We start from the raw sequence: 12,215 nt of genomic DNA on the forward strand, positions 1-12,215 counted from the left end.
TGACTTTGTCTATTGATATTTCATTTTATTTAAGGTTGTGCGTCGCCGCAAGACTCTGTGAAAAAGAAAAATGTTGGAAGCAATGTTTTTATCGAAGATTTCAAATAATTTGTCAAATGGGATGTTTGTGAATAATAAATTAACATTTTGCAGGCATTGTGACTCTTTCAATTAAAAAGCCAAAAAATGAAAAACAGGTTGTTGTTGGAGTTGATTGTCGATCTTTTCAAACTGTGTAAGCCCCTTATTGCTAACATGAAACAAGTAAAACGAAGTCAAACTATGAAGAAACTAGTGTAACGGTTTAATGCCATGATGTTTTGGCTTTGAAGCGGGCATAAGATTATGATATTTGGAGCGGCTTACGGAAGGGGACGGAAGTAATGTCCTGTTATCACACAGGCATCTTGGAAAAGTTTTTGCTTTTAAAATTTTATAGTATCTCGTTCAAGACTGTTTACTAAGATTGACAATTGTACATAATAATTAAGTACAGCAATAATTATGCTGGCTGAGGTATGTTCTTTCAGAATTTGATAAAGTCTCTGTTAATGATGTACTCAGTCATTATTTTCTATCTTCGATGGTAGTTAGAGTACGTAATTAATAACTACAATTCAACGATCAGGGATTTTTTTGCAGTTAGTTTTTACTACAATTACATACATAAAGTTTTAGTTATGTTTACCTCGAATTCTTTCATTTTAATAAATAAAGGATTATTATTTTTTTAAAACAATGAATCCAAAAAGCTTACTTACTTTTTTTATTAATGCATTACAGAGTAACAAGTATATGCTATTACATTCAGGGGCGGATCCAGAGTATGTCTAATCCGTCGCGCGACTGATGTTTGAAATTCAAAAATTACCTAGTCATGTTAATTAAAAACTTATTAATTATTTTTACTTTATTATCGCATTTACTTCGTGATAAAAGTCCAGCTTTATTTATTATTGAAAACTAATAACTAATCCAATGAACATCTCGTTGGCAACCAGATCAGTTGAATTTTAATTGACCTGGAATAACCGACTGATAAGCGAAGTGGCTTGACTAGTTCAACTGATAAAGGAGTCTATGAACGCCAAAAACGCTTATTTTATTGGTTAATGGCCATTTAAGTGGACATTCTGGAATGGTCTCGACCGATGAGAGAGGTGGCCGGACGTATAAAGGAGTCCAATTGCTATCTTACAATTAGATCATTTGAATTTTTGTTTTATTAGGATTGGTTTGACCGATTTCGACTGATAGCCAACTGAACTAACATAGTCAAGCTCACTGTCCGAATTGAATGTTTGATCGTTTCATAGTAATTTTTATAAGCATGATAGAAACTAAACTACAATCAGATGGAATTTATGGAAATCTTTTACAAATTCATATATTGACATGAATACTGCTGTCCAAACTGTGAATTTTTTCAAGAGGGTGAAAAATTTATGGATAAATTGTAAATGCAAGCATAGACGATCTCGCGAGTGACATTTCAGTCAATGATGTTCAAAAGAAAGCCAACATTGTTTTGAGTTTTTCCAGCAGAAATTTACATCCAAAATCGTAAGTAAAAGACAAGTGAAGTGTATGCATAAATGTAATATATCAAAGTCAATTTATGCGAGTGTGTGATGCGATTTATGTCAATATGGCGTGTGGTAAGCAGATTGATGCTTCAAAAATTAAGTATATGAAGTAAGTGTCAACAACAACAACAACAAAAACATTCCTTCTCAGGACTATACCAACCTGGACGATCTACATTTACAAACATGTAGCTTCTAAAATTGTTGTTGCCGAAGGACTTTTAGCTATGATTTCTTTAGTGCTTGGGGAATCGTGGCCGTTATATGGTAGCAAAATCCTACATTCCTGCAAATATATTTCAATGGACAAAAAATCTGAAGCCATAAGGTGCCATACTATTACTTACTTTATCATTAAAAAAGGTTTGGGGCTTTTCAGTTTATGATCATTGATCATTCAATCATTGGACAGTTATACTACATATTGTTTAAGATTTGAGAAAATTAACATTGATTACATGAGAAGCTGTTTACTATAACCCGCGATTTTGAGTCTTCTGAACCATGAACCATGATTTTTATTTTGACAATTTGACTGGAAATGTATTAAACATGAGTATTTCACTTACATGAAATGTTGTCCCATGTCACATATTGTCCCCTTTTCTAACTGAATACCTCATGTAGAGATGTAAAGGCGTGTTAATCTACGGCTCATACCAGATTGTTTGCCATAAATTACAAAGGGCTATTGATGTATAAAAACAATTTTTTACAAAATAAAAATGTCTTTCTATGTATGCAGATAAACCTTGAAATTTGGCAAAACAGCAAAGTATTTTTCAAGATCACTAGGTAATTGCTCTGATGATCATTATAATTTCTAAACTAAATTATTTCAGATTTACATTTAAACGAGCTTTGATCATATGAAAAGATCTTTATCATAACCAGAAAAGCATGACACATGAACCAATTTTAACATTCATGTAATTATATAATTAAAGACATGTTGGTTACATTCTGTTTGTATTTGCAAATACAATGCTACTAGTGATTGCTATATAGCACACCTTGCATATACTTACAGAAGATAATAGTCTAATGAAATGCCTAATAAATATTTATGGCATTAAGCTGTCCTTAACTGCAAATTTTCACTCTGACAATTTTTGCTTAATCTTTGACAGAAAAAAATTTTGAGTTTTTTCTCAAAAAGCGAATTTGCTCGCACTGATGTGGAGATGGGTAAAGGGTTACAAAAAACTTGCATGGTTTGAAGTCTGAGCTTTTCTATATCTATGAACTGTCACTTGTAGTACCAATTTTTTAACTTAACTCATTACATAGAGGCTTGTATGGGGGTCTCTAGGGGGGTCTATGCCTGACAATTTGGTAGAAATTTTTAAAGACTATGTCTGTTTTTAAAAAGCATAATTGTAAAATAAATTTTACGTTCTTAGACATGCTAATGAGCCATATATTTGGCATGATAATGAGCTTAAATATTTGGCAAAACATTGAAGTATTGTTCACTTCATTTTTTTTTTTGAAAAAAAAACGTAAGCAAGATGTGTTGTTTTTACGCAAAAACGGTGCCCACAAAATACATTTGTATTGCTCTAAAACGCTGAAAATGGCATTTTCAAGGCTCTGAAATTCAAAATTTCTCAGGGGGTAATGCCTCAGACCCCCCAAGATGCGGAGCGCCTCCTACGTTTTATGACTGATGTTTGAAAAATCCCAGTTCCGCACCTGATTACATTTGCTCATCCTATAATATTAATTGCTTATAACAATTTAATCTTGAATGTAAATCAAACACATGAACTTTTTTATTTTTGCGTAACAAGACGTTTCGTAGAGGGTTATGGAGAGTTAGAGAGTGAGTTGATACTACTTAAATATAGACAATATACTTTTACGACTTTCGAGTGACAACGACATATCCGTCTCCCTTGTTGTTAAAACCAGTCTTTTTTACTTGATTTTTTCCAACATTATAAGATCCCCCTCCACCACTACAAGATCAACTCACATTTTCTCCCGATGCTCCACCTGATTAGCCCCACCTCCACCTACTCCTCCACCAAAACCATATGCTCCACCACCACCTCCAAATCCACCAACAGCATTTTTAGTTTTGGCACGTCCTCCTGCTCGTCCATTTATAAAAGCAAAACCTCCTTCTCCTCCATTTCCATACTTTCCACCAAACCGTTTACTACTTCTTCCATTGCTGTAAAATCCACCTCCTCCACCACCTACAAAAACATGAAAGTAACAGTATAAGTTTCACGTTGTTTTGCTGTGAATTTAGTTGCACTCAAAATTGCATCTTACAGTAAGTGGAATTTTTATTGTCAAGATTTCACAAAATAAAAGCACTTCTCGTGTTTTTCATTGATTGATAAAAAAATTAGTATGCAAACCATTGAACTAAAATGCATGGAACGCTTCCTGAAATACAAAACCTTAATAATTTTTTAAAGCCGTGACTTTACTCCAAACACGCGAGATTTTATCTCAGACACGCGTGTTTAGTCAAATGTTATTCCGCGAGAAAATATCCAAAAACTACACACGCGTGTCTGTGGTAAAATATTGCGTGTCTGATGTAAGATTTGCCTTCAATTATTGGCTTCAGATGGCGTTCCATGTATTTTATTCAATGATATAAGCAAATATTGTAAAATGTGATATTATACCTGAATTTCCTGAATCTGCCTGCTTTGCTCCTTGTCCGTTTACTCCTCCATAGATCTATACATCATTACAACAATTAAATACTTGCATGAGTGATTGACTATTTATTCAAAAATCCACTTTTACGTGTTAAAGAATGAGGGAATAAGCGTAAAACGAATACTTACCCTTGAATGGGAGCGTAGAAAAATACGAGAGTAAAAAAAATTCCAAAGTTGACTTTCGCCATCTTTAGTAGAAATCTTGCAGACAAATGATGAAACGAAAATAAGTCCGGGCCTTATATAGTTGTGCATATGACTGTTTACTTCCCTTGTTTAGACGTAACGTTCATGTTACAGGATAAAGGTCATTATTTCATTACAAGGTTAAATAGTTGGAAAGTTATGAAAGAAAAAGAATGACAGCATTATGCTATAACCAACAACTTTTTAACTCAGTTATACCGGTCAGAAGCCTGGGACCTGTAGCATCTTTTTTACATAGAAAAGAGTGGAAGGTTAATTTCTCAAATGTTGTTGGAAAAGATTGTTATCGCTTGTAGTTGTTGGTTATAGCAATATGCTGTCATTCTTTTTGTTTAATAACATTCTAACTATTTAACCTTATGATTATACTTATACATATCGGCAAGCGGAATGCTTGTAACAATCTATGTTTGAAATAGCTTCTTTTCCTGTGGAAAGCAGGATGCTTTCACTGAAGGGCAATGATGTATTGTGTAACATTAACACCGGATAATGTTACTGTTTATTTAATATGGAATTCGAGCTTTGTCCATAGGAGCTGTTCAGCATGCTTCCAGAGAAAAATGAGAAGGAATATTCAGTTGATTAATCTATGATAAACCTTTCACCTTTTAACTCTGCTATACCGGTGACAAGCCCGGGACTTGTAGCGTATAAGATTCTCTGCTTTTGAGTAGACTTGTTTCGTTTACTAGGAAGAGGAGTGAATGGTAATTTTCTCAAATGCTGTTAGAAAAGATCGTTATTGTTTGTAGTTGTTGGTTATAGCATTATGCTGTCATTCGTATTTTTTATTATTTCATGACGCAAAATCGATGTAATTAAGTGCCACAATTATGTTACACAGAGCGTCTTTAAGGCAATAGGCAATGCGTATAAGTATATGCATTTTGCATGAATTTTTATTTATAATTTGAAAAAAATACTTTCACATCTTCAATTACTTTAATCTTTGGTTGTTCCTTTTAAATACATGACAAGTCATACCTTATTTGTTATTGTTCAATACAACATGGTAAAGACAAACTGAAACCTACGACTCCCAAAAAACGTACTCCCAAAAAAGTCGCAACTGAATTGTGTCTAAAATTTGATTTTTCAGTCAAAAGAATCGACAATTAAATAAGCGTATACTTCTGTGAATTGAGTATTCGTAATATGGGTTTGTGTGATTTCATAATAATAATAGGGATGTAAAACTTATCAACATAAAATAGAATATGGGAAGTTAAAATACAAAAACAAGGGAAGTTGTATTCTCTTGCTGAAAGCAAAAACATTACTGAAGACATAATAGGATGGTAAAACGGGAATTATTTACGTTTGTGTATCATAACAATTCTCTACGGAAATGTATTTTTTAATTTTAATGAGAACAATTGTTTGATTAACAGGATTAACGTAATTATCTTATTTACTCATTAGCTAACGTGTTTTGACATTTTTACAAGGCATAGCTTCTAACAGTCTGTAGGATTTCAGTCAAACCGATTTCTACTTTATTTTTATATACACCAATGGTCAGCGTTATTTAAAGTACAAATCTCACATTTACTTTTGTTATATGACGAGGATAGCTTCTATCTGCTTCGTAGTTATAAATCATATAAAGAAAGCAATTGACACTCGAGCTTATATTTTTAAATACCACATCACAATTACTCATACGGAGCAAAATGCAAAGATTTTATGGTAACATCACAATCCTAAAACCCCTGAAAAAAGCTTTGATGTCATGAAATGAGGGTGTCACTTATAACTCTGTGACAGTCATCCATGCACTTAGTTTATATTTTATAAAACAGAAGTTATTGTCACAAAGAAAGGGTAGTGCTTCCCCTGCAAACTTGTCAGTAAAAATTGTTAGATAAAGACTTCAATAGGACCACCACTTAATGTAAAACATATCTCGATGAATTTGTTTGCCCGCGTGTCACTATAATATTTTCCATTGCATTGCCAAGGTTTATTTCACAATGTTAATAAATAATTACAAATAAAAAAGTAAATGCTTACACAACATTTTCCTCGCCGGAGCACTGTGGCCAAATTACAACTCCCAAATTAAACAATGTAAATAAAGCCTTTTCAAACGTAGCTTTTTACATGAGTCAAATGCATTTAAAATAACTAAGTAATAACGTCAACCAGGCGCTCGTTAGATAATAAAATACCAATAGCAAATTATGACGTATAAAATTTTGAGCGATCTGTGGTTTAACGGCATTTCTTTGAAATTGACCTCGTAATTACACGAAAACGAGCCTGCAGTTTTAAAATAAAGCATTGTTGACAAAAAATAAAAATCAAGGCGTGGGGACTAAGCTTTGCTGGCCTGGCAAGGCCTGGCCACTATGCCACACAATAAATCTCATCCAACATGGCGAATAAGACGACAACAGGGAAAACTATGGAAAAACACACACAAAAGAAGAAATTGTTGTACAGTTGCGAAATATGATTTCAAAACAATTTATTAAAATCGAAGCATGGAAAAGGCAGATATTCTTGTATAGAAGACAAAAAAAAATGCAAGCAGTTGGGGGGTGAACCGGGTGACTCGTTAGCTCACTGAGCTGAGCTTATAGACGACTTTAATACTCAGAGTAAGCTTGTTTACAGTTTGCTGCCAGACAGATTTATCCCAAGGGAAGTTAACCATTGTTTCCAGTGTTGCCTAAAAACACTCGATTAAACCTGCCTTTTGGCAAAATGTAAACAAGTCACGTTATCTATAAAATAATGTTTGTATAATTTACACACAGATATATCTATTTCTATGACCCCGATTTGTTAGAAATTTATTTATAGCCAGTAAAAAAGGATATTCTTCTACGGCACTTCGGTTGTTATACTAAAACATGTTAAATCTTGTAACCCTTGTCTATTTCAAACTTTTACTTCACCCTGTTACAATTTTAAAAACTGATCATCTCAGTTTTGATAAAGAATAAGTTGCATATTTTATGTAGTTAATGTAATAATACATCTGTGCTGGTAATGAAATTGATTATTCAGCAAGACCCGGTGTTTTTAAAACTTGACCATCACTTTCTTACAAGCATAGCTCTTTTGCACATTGGCTAGCACATTGGGTTCTAAATCAAATTTTCTGACTTTACCAGCAAACTCACTTTAAGTTAATTAAAACTTTTTTCATAGAAGATAACTCAACCCCTCCCCCTCTCACACACACAAGAAAACAAGCAATGTTATTAGCTCTTATTATCGTGAAAAATACTCCCAAGCTGCAATGTGATGAGAACACTTGGACAAGATGACGAGTCTTATCTATTCTTATTCAAACTCTCTAATGACAAACAAATTTTTTTGGAAATTCCATATAAAGTTCTGTGCAGACATAAACAAAGTAAACATAGCTGAGGTTATCAAATGTGTAAGGTTACCTCAATGTGGTGATCTTTTTCAAACTTCACCAAGTGGGGACCAACGCTTGGTGAAGTTTGAAAAACAAAGAGACAAATTTTGTACATATTTAACCAACTCTCTTTTTAATCGCAAAATTTCGTAGAGCTAGTACATAATACATATTTTTGCATCCTAAACCCAATTTTTCATCGCTAAAACGGAGTGTGGTAAACAAAGACAAATTTTGTACAAATTTAACCATCTTTCACACCGATTACAAAAACATCTTAAAAATAGTACATGATACGTGTTTTTGCATCCTAAACTTAATTTTTCGTCACTAAAAGAGAGTTGGTTAAATAAGACAAAATTTGTTTTATTTTAACCAACCCCTGCAATAGGGTAAAAACTTGAAATAGACAAGGGTCACAAGATTAAACATGTTTTAGTATAACAATCAAAGTGCTGTAGAAGAACATCCTTTGTTACTGGCCATTATGGTTATTATGGCCTATTTCTTGGTCTTCTATATCTGCCATTTCCGTGCTCAATTTTAATAAATTATTTTGAATTCATGTTGCACTTCAAACTGTACCACAATTTCTTTTTTGTGTGTGTTTTTCCATAGTTTGTCCTGTTGGATAAGATTTATTGTGTGGCATAAGCGGCCATGACATGCCAGACCAGCTAAGCTTAGTCCCCACGCCTTGCTTTTTCTTATTGGTTATTGTACAAATTTTGTCTGAAATAATATCTGAATGGTCGGCGGTTGGAATGTTGCGCAATTTGCTATATTTTGACACCGTGGAAAGGGTATCAAGTGTCAAGACAATCACATCGCAAGCATTTTGTGTGAGTGACACCATGAAAACTGGATCGACACCCTAGCCATAATTTTGTTGCTCAATGACTGTGACATCGTTGCAGATGGGAAATAGTAGTAAAACAGCTTGCCAAAATCAATGATATTGATACCAGTGATTGATACATATTATATCTACCATGGTCTCTTACACTGCGAGTATTGATATTCTGCGCTATACTAAGTCGAAGTTTCAGTTGTTTGGATATTCAAGAAGGTATTTCCATCGAAATTTTTAAACTGAAGAAGCTTGTGAACGCTTTTTGGTGCAAGAGAGAGCTTGAACAAGCAAAATTGGAATAAAGACGACGAGTATGATCTTGTGAATTTTCAGAATTGCCTTTTCCGCAGAGTCAGAATGACATATAATTCTTTGTGCATTAGTAAGATTAGATTCTGACGTAGTTACTTGCTATAGATGATAAAAATCACTCAAATATGCTTATGGCCCTTAAGGATGTATGTATCAAATGAAATTAATATGGTGGTCAGTCACTCAAAGTTCTTTAAAATGAACTCGTATTTTCATTGAAAATAAGCCATCTCCTCAATTATTAAAGCTTGCTATATCACTACAGCTGTGTCCTTAAAGCTGTTTGCTTTGTACCCTATTGATATATATGTATATAAAATAATGCTACTTCTCAATTTATAATGCTTGCTATAACACTGGAACTGCATTCCTGAAATTGGGTTGCTTTGACCATAAAGATATACAAATTAGATACCTCCTCAGATCGAAGCACTTTCTATAACACTGCAACTTTGTTCTCTAAGATTTTTACTTTGTACCCTATTGTTATATAAATAATAATTATCCCCCTCAATTTTTAAAGTTTGCTAAAAAATTGCAACTAATTCTCCAAGCTGGCTGCTTTGTACCCTATAGATAAGTAAATAATGAGCCTCTTCCTCGATACATAACATTAAGCTTGCTAATTTGTTGTATGGCTGAAGCTCATTTCTTTGGACATGATCTTTCTCAAACATCAAAAACTAATTTATGTACCTCAACTATATAAGTCTATAGTAATATTTTCTACTAGACTTGTTTTAGTACATTGGCTGATGGAAATTGTCTTTACAATGTTTGTTCTATTGTCTTGATTGCAAATGAAAATCTTTCCACCATACTGCGGTGCCTCACCTGCATTGATTTATGTGAAAATGCTTCATACTATGCTAAGCACCTCCTTTATTTCTCAGTAAAGACCGAGAAAGCGAGGTTATTAAAAGGATTTTTATATGGCATTATTTGACCTGAAACGAAGCTTGATTACATTCTCGTCCTTGATGTTTTTACGGGTTGATTTTCACTTTTCTAGATTTCGTCCATAAAAAATAAATCGTTTAAATTGTATTGTCTGTATAGTTTAACTGTGTTCCAAGTGTTTTTCCTTCGAATCACCTTCGTAAATGGTTTTTTGTTTCGTTTATTTTGCGTTTTGCTGTTTGCATTACGAAGTTTGTTTACATTTAACTTAAGGAGCAATAAGACTTAGGAACATTTAACCCTTTCATTATTACCATAAGTGTTTTAAAACTCATATTTACTATCGTATAATACATTTGTTTTGCGAAAGGGTAAGCTTTAGAAGTCTTTGAAAAATTAACATGTTTCAAAAAAATAGTCATCATATTGTGGATTTTTCTTTCAGTCACCCGGCTGTTTTAGTGGTGCCACAACACGTAACCCATGACTCTTTGTTGCGCGTGTCTAAAAATTATTGCCAAATGCGTTTTCCTGTTGCGACGTGGAGACATAAAGTCAATAAATTCGCCGTTTTATTGCGATCTTCTGCCATTGAACGAAGCTCTGTGGCATCCATCATTCTCTGTGGTGAAGCTGCAAGTGGTGGAAACACTGACGCAATACGTTCATCCAACTTGGAGCAAGATAAATATTTATCTGCCGTAGATTAGTTGTTTATATTTATCGTTTCAACGCTCGTCCCCAACCCCCACATGTTAGTGACCCCCCCCAAGAGCAATGCTCCCCTCTCCCACATGCACACAGATCTATTGCCACCCTTGGTATCACAGCAATATATTTTACTTTACTATAATTATGGGTACGGTTTTGTGGATTCTCGTATTTTTGAAAATCACAATTTGAATTAAAGTATCCTCGAAAAATAAACGAGAACTAATGAAAATGAATTGTATAATTGTTTTTCTAAAACTAAGTGATTTAGAAATAGCTTGATTTCCTACGCTATTAATTTATGGATACTGTTGATTTTTGTCAAATATTTATCTATGAAATAAGTATTTAGGGACTGTTTGCCATTCTTTAAATTTTATTAACATTAGCAAATGTACCTGCATTTCAGAGGCGTAGCCAGGGTATTTTGCGCCGGGGGAAAACTATAGAATTGGCGCCCCCTCCTGCGTGTATAATCGCATTTTCTTTTACAATAACATTGTATACTTTACTGTATACGGAAAAACAGCTCACATTTTAATGGACCATTATTTTTAAAGAAGAAGCAATATTATACAATTTATTGCACATGACTCACTCAGTCATTGTCAAAAATAATTCTTATAGTCTACAATAGATTTATTTTTCTTGATTTTACTGTCGCAAACTGGTCAGTCACGTTATCGAAATCTGTTGTTTCCAATTTTTCTCTTTCAACGCTAAGAAGAGCAAGATCACTGCGACGATCCTGTCCCATTGATGCACGCAGATACGACAAAATCAGTTTCAATTTGCTGAACGACCGCTCACAACTTGCACTTGAAACTGCTATTGTTAACAAAATTTGTAGTGAAATTTGCAAATTCGGAAATACATCATCTCCATAAAACACAATAAAACCAAGAAGATCCAAAGGAGTTTCTCGTAGAGCTTCAGTTCGGTTACGGAGCAGCATTCTGCAATCACCAATTTCTATGAAAAGTTCGTAGCCATTGATGTCCGTGCTGTAGAAATTTGCAAAATCTGCACAATTTCGACGAATTGCATCCTCATCTGTGCCAGATAGAAGAGTCTTAACGTCCAGCAAAAATCCAAATTTATTGTTCAGGTCTTTTAGTCGTGAAAAACGTGTTGACATCTCATGTTGAAGCCGATCAAATGCATTCTTCATAACGCGCACAATTTCTTCTTCTGATTTACGGCAAATATTTTTGGCTTCAATTTGTGGCTTCGCTTATCATTCCAGTTATTTAAATGTCGAGCTCAATGCGTCTGCCGCAGCCGCTGCTGCAATCTTGCTTGTGACCGGTTTTTTACCCTTGTAAAAATTTTGTAAGCCTCATTTTGGCGTCCTTTACCTTGGCGCATGGGGACATATGTACCCCGGCGCCCCCCTCTAGCTACGCTTCTGCTGCATTTATCACTTTTTTCGTATCAATCCTAAAGTTTTGCTTTAAGAATTATTATCTGCTTATGTAACTGTGATTTTCTATGCTTTTAATTTTTAGTGTCTTCAAATCCTGTATCGTGGAATAAAGCGGAGGCGAAACTGGCATCGTTCACTGGCAGCCAACGTCAGC

Source organism: Xenia sp. Carnegie-2017, unplaced genomic scaffold (assembly GCF_021976095.1).
Source record: "Xenia sp. Carnegie-2017 unplaced genomic scaffold, XeniaSp_v1 HiC_scaffold_4, whole genome shotgun sequence".
In the NCBI taxonomy this organism is placed as follows: Eukaryota; Metazoa; Cnidaria; class Anthozoa; order Malacalcyonacea; family Xeniidae; genus Xenia; species Xenia sp. Carnegie-2017.